This window comes from Arachis hypogaea, chromosome 13 (assembly GCF_003086295.3).
Source record: "Arachis hypogaea cultivar Tifrunner chromosome 13, arahy.Tifrunner.gnm2.J5K5, whole genome shotgun sequence".
NCBI lineage: Eukaryota > Viridiplantae > Streptophyta > Magnoliopsida > Fabales > Fabaceae > Arachis > Arachis hypogaea.
Window position 1 is genome coordinate 11,106,786 of NC_092048.1, and position 12,166 is coordinate 11,118,951.

General features: G+C 30.1%; 1 long non-coding RNA gene across 3 annotated transcripts; it reads right to left on the reverse strand.

The window, feature by feature from the left end:
• Positions 1-677: 677 nt before the first annotated feature.
• LOC112737167 (uncharacterized) lies at positions 678-5,145 on the reverse strand. Of its 3 annotated transcripts, XR_011869345.1 has the most exons (8): positions 4,793-5,067; positions 4,610-4,678; positions 4,021-4,224; positions 2,090-2,266; positions 1,919-1,986; positions 1,663-1,802; positions 1,425-1,589; positions 678-966 (listed from the first exon to the last, which is right to left on the reverse strand). It is a non-coding gene; the product is annotated as an uncharacterized lncRNA (long non-coding RNA). The 3 variants fall into 3 exon arrangements; XR_011869343.1 differs by lacking the exons at positions 678-966; positions 1,425-1,589; positions 1,663-1,802; positions 1,919-1,986; positions 2,090-2,266 and adding exons at positions 4,415-4,466; positions 5,088-5,145 and having other exon boundaries at positions 3,792-4,224; positions 4,793-5,009; XR_003168893.3 differs by lacking the exons at positions 678-966; positions 1,425-1,589; positions 1,663-1,802; positions 1,919-1,986; positions 2,090-2,266 and adding an exon at positions 4,415-4,466 and having other exon boundaries at positions 3,792-4,224.
• Between the last annotated feature and the right edge of the window lie 7,021 nt (positions 5,146-12,166).

Genomic DNA, 12,166 nt, shown 5'->3' on the forward strand with positions numbered 1-12,166 from the left:
TCAACAATAAAAATATGTTAAAAATAAAAACAAAAGTGGATTATGATCTAGATACTAACTTCATTACAACGGAGGTTCAATTTGATACTATACTAAAAAATTATAAAAACTGATTTTGATTACACTTCCAATCAGATGTGATATAGGAGTACTGTAAAAGACATATCAAAAGAACTATTATGACCTTTTTTCCTTGACCTACACAATTCTTAGACACTAATCTTTAATTAAAAAGAATTTGGGAACTAGTTTACAATGTACTCATGATAAAAGATTGATAACTTATAACTGATAAATATTTGGTTAATTACTTTTGAAACTTTTTTTTTTCACTTTATTGTTTGCCCAGCTCAGAATATCAGCATCAATAATCTCGGATCTCAAAATTGTCAGAAATTGAACATGGTATAATCCTTGTCAGACTATCAGCTGCCACAAAAAACTGTGAAACATAAAAGAGAACGAGACGATTATCCCTAAAATATAAATGGACACGAATAAATAAAATAATAACAAAGTACCCGTAGCACATCTAAACACCCTCCACCCCTCCTCCAGTCGGTAGTTATACTCCAGGTGGCAGATCAAAAAGAAAGAAGAAGCAGCAAAACCAATGTACTTATTCACCAAGATATTCAACGATTGTAAAAAGAAAAAAAAAAAAAGATCCAAGTAGCTTTTACAGATATTTCACAAAAAAATTGAAAAAAAAAATAGTAAACCAAGTGTCATGTTTACAAATTAAGTTTCAATTCTCATTTATAAAGTAATAACTTTCATCCTTACTAAGTGTAACCTAAAGAATCAAGCAAAAAGAATGATGATGCTACCGTCACTAAAGTATTTTTACAACATCACTTACACGACTATAGTATGTCAACGAATCAAATATGTTTCTTCGTTGAAGTTCCGAATCTAAAAAGAGGTAGCAAAGGTGTTCAACCGACTTTTCATATTCTCCTCCATCTAAATCAGAATGACACATAGATATGAAGAACATTTAAGAAATCATAATTCAAACCAATAAATGATTATACATTATAAACGAATAACAATAAGAATATATATGATATACAACATGACATACATATATTTAACAACTTTTGTTTTTTATGTTTTAAGAGATGCCTAAGCCTACTTAATTTACTAATAATAGAAAACTACTGTTTATTTAAGACAATTTCAATTATTACTTTTTCCGTCTGAATTGCACAATTTCAGATGTGCTGAAAAATAACAAAAAAAACTCATCATAAATTGGTCTTGTATGGACATATAAGTGTGCTAAGAATGTTATCTTAGTTTTTTTTTTTTTAATTTTCAAAAATCTGTAAAAAATAATTAAATGGATGAGTAGAATTGCTTATATAGGAATATTTGTTTTAAGATGTTAAATCTACCTACCATGAATATTGAGCACTTACATGTACAAAAATGTTTCTCATCCATTTCTTCAGCATTACTTTCTTCAATTACCAATGCTTCAAGATTAGGAAAACTACCAAAAGCAGGAGATGGATGTACGCCTCTTGACATCTGAGAATTTTGGTCTCGCAAAATTGTTCAATGAACTAATACTCCCTTCCATACTTCAATCACAACTAATTAACAAAATCAATATTTATATCTCATTAGAGTCTCGAGAGAATTGAACATGCTTACCTCTTGTAGTGTGATAACTTTGCCTCTTTCTAATCGAGTAGTCCCTAAAGCTCTGCCAATTTAATATTGAGATTCAAGATATCTCTTTTGAGTAGGTTGATGGCATTAATCTCTAAACTGATCTTCAGCAGTGCAGGTAGCTATGATTTTTATGAAGGCACGGCAACAGAAATTACTAGCAAAGTGAATGCATTCGAAAAACTTTTAACAAAAACATCTTACTTGAAAGTATGCCCAAAATAAAGGTCTTAGTTACCACTTATCAATACTCGAAAGTACTCTCAAAATAACTCGGCTTACACTACTTCTGAAGGGTAAGCCTCCCTGAACAAAAAAAATGCACAACACTAAAACCGTGGAAAAAAACCAACAAAAGAAAAGGAATATTACAATATTGTTCAAAAATGGTTAAAATACTTTCACCTACCAGCAAAAGTTTTCTCTAAAACTTCCAACTATGAATCAATCTTCATTTTGTGCTTGATCTTGTTCTCACCCTTCACTGACTTCTCCTTCCCCTCCTCTTCTTCTTCCGAACCACTCTATCTTCCACTTGCCGCCATCTTCTAACAGCAGCATCGACCTACTACATTCTATATCTTCTCTGCCAAAACATTACCACAATCACACACACAACAAAGGACACAAAGAAGCTTTGGACTTCGTTGGCAATCCATTCAATCAGTTTTGTTATTTATTTTTAATTTTGAGATATATGATTACAGGGCACAATTTGTTATTAAATCACACAGAAGGAAATTGCACCAAGAAATTTTTTCTTCCCCTCATATATGTGTATTCTCCATCTGCTGTCGTATCATTGCATATCACCAACCTTACCGTTATACAAAAACTATTTATGTAATTTAATTGAATTTTTGAAAATTTTAACTTTCAATTTAATAAAAAATACTTGTATTAATAAAAGGACAAACTTAATATTCATGGTAAATCAAATTAAGACACTGAGTTTTTGAAAAGCTTCATTAACATATACATGATCTCTAGGCATCATTTTGACTATGAACAATTTTTATTTTTTATATTGTTTGGAAACTTTGAATGGATTGTTACAAATCAATCTAGCTATCTATAAACTTGCATTGATATCATTTTGTAGTCAAACAGATGTCCAAAGAAGTACAAAAAAAAGAGAACAGGGAAAAAAAATGAGAGAAACAAATCAGTCCTAATGTAAGATATATATAATTAAAAGGCTAGTTAATACAATGTCTTATAGTCTTTAAGATTTCTTCATACAAAATCACATATAAAATCATATTCTCTCTCTATATAAATTCATTTCTTCAAAAATGCTAAACAGTATCCTATCATCATGCATCATCTCAAAAGCCAAAAAGATAGAGTTTAAAACAAATGGGAAAAAACGCTCAAAATATTCACAAAATTTGGTGGTAAATTCTAATGTTCAACTTAGTGGTCCATGTATTTTTGCAATCACAGTCATGTGTTTTGATATTTAATTTTAATTATATGTTTCAAAAGTTTTATCCTCCATGCTTATAAATTAGCCACATAGTTCGACGTATCTGACAGAAAATGATGTACTCTGTGTGCTAGACTCCATCATATGATTTACGTTTCATAAATTCATAATCCAAGATTTATGAAAAGATTGTTGTATTCCTACTTGAATTGGTATTTCTCGTTCCTCTCCCAGGACAGGACAGCATCTTTGCTATGCCAGCCTGATAATTTGACCGCCTCTTCTGACATAAATGTGCATTCTTGTAGCTTTGAGCTTTGTTTACTAAAGAGCCATGGGTAAACCAACTTATAACTGTAAACTAACATTTTGAAGCACATACAGTAAGAATACACATAGCTTAAATACATATTTCTGTGAATTACTATGTTAAAAGAAAGTTGTTTGCTAAATTCAATTAGCTGGTAATTATCTACAACTAAACATATAAGTTAGGAAAATTATTCTTCCTCATATCTGTCTCAAGATCAATGAGATTTTTTCTCTTCTCAAATATCATTTGTCAAGAAAAGTAGTGATTCTACTAACCACTAAGCTATTGTCAGTCCAATCCAATGCACAATGTTGCTCATAAATTAGATATGAGAAACTATATTTAATTTCATGATACTAATACTCCAGCTGCAATTATAAAAAATATATTTAATTTTGAAAACACGTAGAAATAATCATAACAGAGTCTACAATTTTTTAAATGAATTTGATGAAACCTGTGGCACCATTCAAAAACAGGGATCATAGGTCATGGGATACGTACTAAATGATTCACACCAATCATCTTTGGGACTATTAAGCCTGAACTCAAGTTCTATACTGTAACAAACTAAATAAGAAAAACTATGGCATCGAACCTTGGAAACAAATTACGGTAGCTAAAGGAGGACAAATCCTTTATTTGGAATCCTTAGCCTTATTCTCCTATTTGCTGCCCCTTGGCATGAGCAGTCCTTTAGTAGCGATTGTATCGTTGCTGGATCCACCCATAGGAGTGCTGATTCATCTCACATTATAATAGTATTCTTTAGGATCTCTGCATAACAATCCTCTTCATCTACCTACATATTACCACAACACCATAATCTCAGTCAATTCCATCACATTTTCCAACCACAGATCACAGCTTATCAACAATCAGCTTATATTTTTCCATTTAAATTTTGTCTAGTTTACACTTTTAGAATCACATACCATAACATATCAAGTGATTTCACATATAGAAAAGAAATATTGAAAAAAGAAATTAACTGTCTCAATTTGCCTCCTGAAGGGTAAAAGTCAGGTTTCCATCTTCAACAACCTTGAGAAAATAATAGAAAATGTTACTACTTACTACCAACTTGAACAAAACCTCAGCATTGAACATTAAATTAAAATTAACAGATAAAATGAAACAAATAAGCTTAAATAAGTGAAAATCTGATTTTAGGGGAAAATAAAAACCTTAAACACTGTCCATCTCTTTCTCAACCTTGGCCTGCATTTCGTGGAAGGCCCTAGCTTTCTTCTTCTCTGCTTCGGTGGGAAGATGGGTTAGTAAAGATAGGTAACAGAGTATTTGGTAGATGTAAACAATTATATAAGCTTTTAAAAGAAAAATAGTGAAAATAATTCACAAAAACTCACTTGAATGTATCTTCTTTGAGACTGAGGCATGATGAACACGGTTCAAAACAGAGAAGGTAGATATGATGAAGAAGTACCAACTGTGTAAGGTTAAGGCTAGTACTTTCTGCAAGTCAGACCAGAGGTAGACGGTGCCGACGTCACTGGTGCGGATACGGGGAGGAAATGAAAGTAAACACCAAATGAATCCCAAAAATTTGAAGCTACTTCTTCAGAGCTGCAAAGCAAAATGAGGAATGAGAGCAAGAGAGAGATTCAAATCATGGATTTGAAATGGAAAAAGATTCAATATTACTGGAGCTATCTTTTTGGGAAAATTCCCGCTGAGCTTCAAATTTCAAATTTCACAACTGCTCTTTTGATAAGTTACACATGTCATACAATGAAAGCTAGCACTTGTCAACTATTGCACATGCCACTTGTCGAGTAAAGGATCTACTACTACTCTCTTATTATATATTAAAATTAAAATAATATTTCACAACTACTGTTTTGATAAGTTACACATGTCATATAATGAAAGCTAGCACTTGTCAACTATTGGACATGCCACTTGTCGAGTTAAGGATCTACTACTATTCTCCTATTATCACAATTGCCGTTTTGATAAGTTACACATGTCATATAATGAAAGCTAGCACTTGTCAACCATTGCACATGCCACTTGTCGAGTAAAGGATCTACTACTACTCTCCTATTATATATTAAAATTAAAATAATATTTCACAACTGCTGTTTTGATAAGTTACATATGTCATACAATGAAAGCTAGCATTTGTCAACCATTGCACATGCCACTTGTCGAGTAAAGGATCTACTACTACTCTCTTATTATATATTAAAATTAAAATAATATTTCACAACTGCTGTTTTGATAAGTTACACATGTCATACAATAAAAGCTAGCACTTGTCAACTATTGGACATGCCACTTGTCGAGTAAAGGATCTACTACTATTCTCTTATTATATATTAAAATTAAAATAATATTTTACAACTGCTGTTTTGATAAGTTACACATGTCATACAATGAAAGCTAGCACTTGTCAACCATTGGACATGCCACTTGTCGAGTAAAGGATCTACTACTACTTTCCTATTATATATTAAAACTAGGGTAAAACCCGCGCATAACGCGGGTCAAATATTGTATCATTATCAAAATTTGTTGGTATAATACTATTGATATTAATAGTTGTTATTTTTCATTTGAAAAGTTTTCATATATAAAAATTTATTATCCAATGTATAAAATTGTTCCAACCTATATTTATAAAGGCTAAATAATCTTTTTATTTTTATAACTCATATTAATATTCATTTTAAAAAAAAAAGGTGCATACTAAAATCCATTTCATTGATTTTTTTTAAATGAATTACATACTATTATTGTAAAAACTAGATTAAAAAAGTACTATAAATATTATATAATTTATATCCTATTAATAAATTACACTTCAACGTAATTTTAACTAACATTAGTTAAAAGTATTCATTTTTTAATGTCTAATAAAAAATATCCCAACATAAATTATATGACATCATAATTAATTATAATTTTATAAAATCACATTTATACTAATATCCTCTACCTATAAGTACTTTTACATCCGATGAATTAGTGTTATTTCTAACTTTCATTTTATGTCACTTTAAATAAGTAAATAGTATCCTCCATATGAGTTGTTGCATATTTGCATAAAGTTACTTACTTCTCTACATAACAATTAGAGCATTATACGTTAAATAAATACAAATACAAATACTAACACGGAAAGAAAAAAATTATTTCTAGAGAACTAAATTCCAATTTAATTTATACTTAAAAGTTAAAATAAAAATCTTGTTATTTTTCAAAAGTAAAATCTCAACAGAAAAGTATCTATTTGATACAAAATCATTCATGAGCTACTCTTTAAAAGAAAAAAAAATCAAACCAAAAAAATGATACAAAGTTGTTTCATTATTCTAACGATTTTATATCTCTATTCAAAATAAATCCAATGCAAACAAAAGTACTAATTTATGATACTTCCCAAAACAAATCTTGAAACAGTTAAGGAATAAGAATGTTTAACAGGATAGCTCAAGGGATAAGAATGTCACACCATATCCTCTTTAGGAACAACACCAGGCAACAATTTTTTAGGAAATACAATATTCACAGGCAACTCTAATTTCTTTGTTATTAATTGCAACCCAAGAAGGTACGAACTATTAAATACCAAGACATTTGTCCCAAACAATCTTCCAAAGAAAAAAAGTTCAGAAAATGTCAGACAATTGAACAAATAAGGAGCATTGTTCGAATCTTATTGTGTTAATAACAACATACATAAAACAAAAATAGATTTTTGTTTTGAGAGTATAGCAAGCAATACAATACCTTATCTTTTTTTTTCTTTTTAGCCATAATGTCATAATTTGTTTAATTAAATCTTGAATTTGTCATGGTTATCGAACTATTCACATACATGTTTAAATTATTGGTGTTACAGAAAAAAAATTCCTGATCTGCCAACAGGGTTTTTACTATATACTTTTACTTACAATAAAAACACTTGCTGATCCTGATAATGAGAACAATTTTAACCATAGGCTAAAAAATATGATTCTCTCTAGCTTTGTAAATCAGATAGAAAAAATATTTCATTAAAATATAACTAATTCATTTTTGAAGTAAATGAAAGCAATAACCCTAGTCTCATACTCAATAGAGAGCAAATCAACTCTAAGTTTCTCCATATTTGCCTTAGCAATCATTCTTTCAACCTCCACTTACAGCTCTGTTTCCCTTAGAGACACTGACTCTGTACCATTCATTTTTGATCAATTTGCCACCTTCAACCACTGCACTAAATTATGTTAATATGCGAAACTCAACACCTTAATAATATTCCAGAATCGAACTTCAAAATCATCAAAACTACTTAATTTACATATGCAGTTTAAAATTTATAAGAATTTAAATTCCTTAAAATACTAAATAGATATCCTTTTATTTCGCAAAGCATGTTAAGGAATTCTAACATACAATACATATATTGAAACTAAATAAAGTAACACCTCATTTAAATCACTAAAGAAGTCATCTTAAATTATGTCATGAACAATTCTTTTCATCAAACTAAGCATTTTCTTAACTACCATCTAATTCTTTTTTTTTTCTTTTTTAAACCTGATTTAAAGGATACTGTTTGTTACATTGTAACTGCCTGGCCAAAATTTTTTTCCCCAAACAATGACAGTTCACATTCATAATTGATAGTACTGTCAAATGAAAAAAAGAATTAATTATTATTTACTCTCAATAGAGCCCATTAATCAAGAATCAATGCAACTTAAAATTATGAGAAATTTTAATATAGCCAAACTATTGCATAAAAGAACTAGAGTCACAAATACGACTTGAAAAGCAAACAAAAACTTACATTATCATTGTTATATCCATGGATAGAAAACTACTACTATGAGAACCACTAACCATTGTTATATATTTGAAATTGTTTGCTCAGAAAATGTGCATTGATGCAATAAAAGAAAAAAAAAGGGGCATGGTTCTTACACAATACATTTAAGTCAATTTATATCATCTACTAATACATCATGCAAGTTAAAAACCACAATTTCATGTCAAATAAAAATATAGTGAGAGTAAAAAAAATAGTGTATTCTTGTAGGTAAATAACCTAAACTAAATTGATGGGTTAAATAACTAATGAGTGAGCAAGGTAGAATGATCAGGACAATAACAGTTTATAAAAAATAAAGCATCAGTCCCAATTCATAAATGATTATGACATAGCAGTTTTCAATTTAGAGCATAAAATTCTCGCTACAATTTTATTAATAGAATCTAACTACAATGCCAAAATAAACTACCATTTCATCTCTAGTCAGATCCAATAGAATATAAGTAACGAAGGCAATGTGGCTACACATTTCTAACTCTGTTTTAGTAATGTAAAATCATAAGATAATGCTCTTAAGTCCTAAGTCTCATATATTAGTTAATTCTTATTAACTACCCCTGCATTCATTAACTAACTTCTTAATCTTGTAGTCTAAAGTTAGAACAAATGAAGCAAAATTCAAAGAGTTTATAGGCATTTAATCAAGCATGTAACATGCAAAGAAGAAAGTTTAAAAACAAATATATTCTTGAGAATTCCACCACACAAATCAACATCACAGAGAACGTAGGATGTGATTTCAGACCTTTCACCAAATTGGTTTGTTGGAATAACAAATAAAAGAAAATGTGTAGCAATAGTATCGACACAAAGTTAAAGCTAAAGTTCATTAGCATATTCCAATTTCAAAAATGAAAGACAAAGAGTGAAGCTTGGAAATAATTTCATAATGCCACCAACTAAGGACAATTAAAATATTGTTATGATCCTAACATAAGCAAGGTACTTTACCAAGAAAGAAATATCTATATATAAATAAATCACAGTATCACAGTCAACATTACATTTGCAGAACTCATATTGCACAAATGACACTCCATTTATTCATACAAAGTTTACAAACAAACTTGGAAAAAGAAAAATAAACACAATCAAACAAAAGGGCGGGGGCAAAACAAACCCAAACCACTTGTCAATCCTGGTGGAACAAATCATAGAGGCGTCTCTCATCAACTTCAGGTCCAGACAACAATTATTTAAAATGATAAAACACATTGGAAATCGTGTTTAAATTTTAAAAAATTAAGATGGAAGCTTGTTCAACACAACAACTTTTATAAATGGACCCATGAGCTAAGTTCTCTAGTTAGTGTAGCAGTAGTAAAAGGGGAGAATTTGAACAATGTGAAAAAAAGAATTAGCCAAACAACATTCAGATAGAATCAATAACTATAAAAATGTAGTAGATTTTAAAGAGAAAAAAATCAGCACACACACTCACAAAATTAGTGAATATATTTTCATCAAATTAGTGAATTGAGCAAATTAAAATGATTGTTTCATTTTTCTTTTTCTATAATAACTTGTATGTTACTTACGATTTAAATAAGGTGAGCTAAGACAAATCCAAAATAAAAAATTGTTGTGATACCAAGCTTGGCTCCAATTGATATCCAGTAGAAGTTTGGGTTAAAGTCTAAAGCATGATCACTTAAGAACCCTCCTTCCTGCTATAGTAGTGTTTCCATCTTTAATCTGCCAATAAAAAATAGAAAATTTATGATTCAAATATACTTATATTCTTCATGACTAAGTGAACAATCATGACTCACTATACAATTGCAGTATTCACATCTCTTCCCCTTCTATTTCCCTGCCCCCACTCTTTTTAATAATAAGTCACAAAACAGTTTAGTAAAGATAGGTAATTTTTAACAATACCTGAAAATGTCATCTCAAAACCATTCCTCTTTTGTGCCTTTTCTGCTGCCAATATTCCTACACTTCAAAGTTCACCATAGCGATCTGATAGCTCCATTGCTTAGTTGTGTACCTAGGTATATATATATATATATGTGATATTTGCAGCCCATAGTCTACCATAGCAATTTCATAGCTCCATTGATAATATCTTTAGTTTCTACATCATGCCCAACCCTATGAAAAAAGATCAAAAGAATATATCTATTAATACCAAAACTAAAACTCTTTTGCAGATTTCATAAAATTCACTTTACAGTCCACCAAACCTGTGCGAAAAAGTAAAACGGGGCATGACTACCATAGCCAATTGAAGGGTGGAAATGTATCTTTGAGATAGAACCTAAAGAGGCATTAAAGGCTTAAAGCAAATTAGGCAATCATATTGGTATTTCAACCCAAATAAAGGATATGCGGACATTTGTATCTAATCAAAGTTGGGAAAGTTGTATTATGCTTGATGTTATCATGTTCTTCAAAGACCGGAAATATAGAGTCATTAAAGTGGGACCGGATATTTTTTTTCATTACTTGATGATCTTTATTGCTCCAAAATTATCTCTTATAGAATTTTCAAAACCAAATTATTTTTACTCAAATCAATTCCAGCTGATAAATTAAAAGCTCGAAACATCTCTTATAGATTTATATTGGTATATGTGAAGCGTTAATGATTAGAGAATTGATGTCCCAAATGAAAGAATTCCAAACAATAAGATGGTGGGTGCAAATCCAGAACACATAAAAAGTATAACAAAATTTAATCAAAACCCAAAAATATATGATAGAATAATACCTCTATCAGGTACAGTACTTTTGGGAGCTTGTCTTTGTGGCTCCCCTCTTTTGTTGATCCTTCCATATGTGGCAAGGATAGGAAATTGTTGCCAACTCACCCATTGTGGTGGACGCAGCTCTGCGGATCTAACAGCGGTGGTGGCCTCCATCACTGTCGTCGCCTCATGAAAGTATATTTATGACCTATGAATACAATTGAGACACACATAAAATTCAACTCAAATTACAAATAGATCTAATGTACATAGACTGGATTTAAAAGCTAAAAGCAAACCTCAATTCTGACTACTTTGGAATAAAACTATAACTTTCATCCACTCCAAGGTAAATCTACAACATAGGCCAAGATGTCAAAGTTAATTCAAAAGATAAGTGATAGCTAAAAAGGCAAGATGCAAGGCTATTGCTTCATTGCAATATTATAAATCAATACCTGATCATTGCAATATTATGCAGGAGAACAAATTTTGACCAAATGAAGAACAAATTTAAAAGATGAAAAACTGTTCAGCTACACTAATTTCAAATTAGTTGTACAACAGAAATACAAAACCTTGAAAAAATTGTCTCTTACAAAAATTTTTTTTGCATTACTTGATTATCTTCATTGCTCCTAAATGATCTCTTATAGAATTTTCAAAACCCAAATCCTTTTTACTGATGTGTAGTGTTAGTGATGAGAGTATTGACGTGCCAAGTGAAAGAATTCCTAACAATAGAAAAAGGGCTGCTGATTACAGGCATCAAACTCAAATAAATAGAAAAATCAAGAATATTGAAGAGGATAGCAAAAAGTATAACAAAATTTAATCAAAACCCAAAAATGAAATGATAGAATACCTCTGTCTGCTAGAGTTCTTTGGTGAGTTTTGATATGATTCATTTTCAACTGCATTTGACTGGACAAAGTAAGCTGAGTTTCCATCATTTAGAGGAGGAACCTACACTAACGGAAAACAACACATCATAAATCAGATTAATAAAACAAATAGAAAACAACAAAAATTTAAATTCTTGTACTGATAAACATGATGATAGTAACTTGAAATTATTTTAACACAATCCAAACACTCTTACCTTAAAAAAATTCACTTCTTAGCTGATTTTACCTACGATCATTTGAATGGTAAAAAAAAAATTAAACCTACAATTAGTTACTGAAAATAAAAATAAATTATGATAA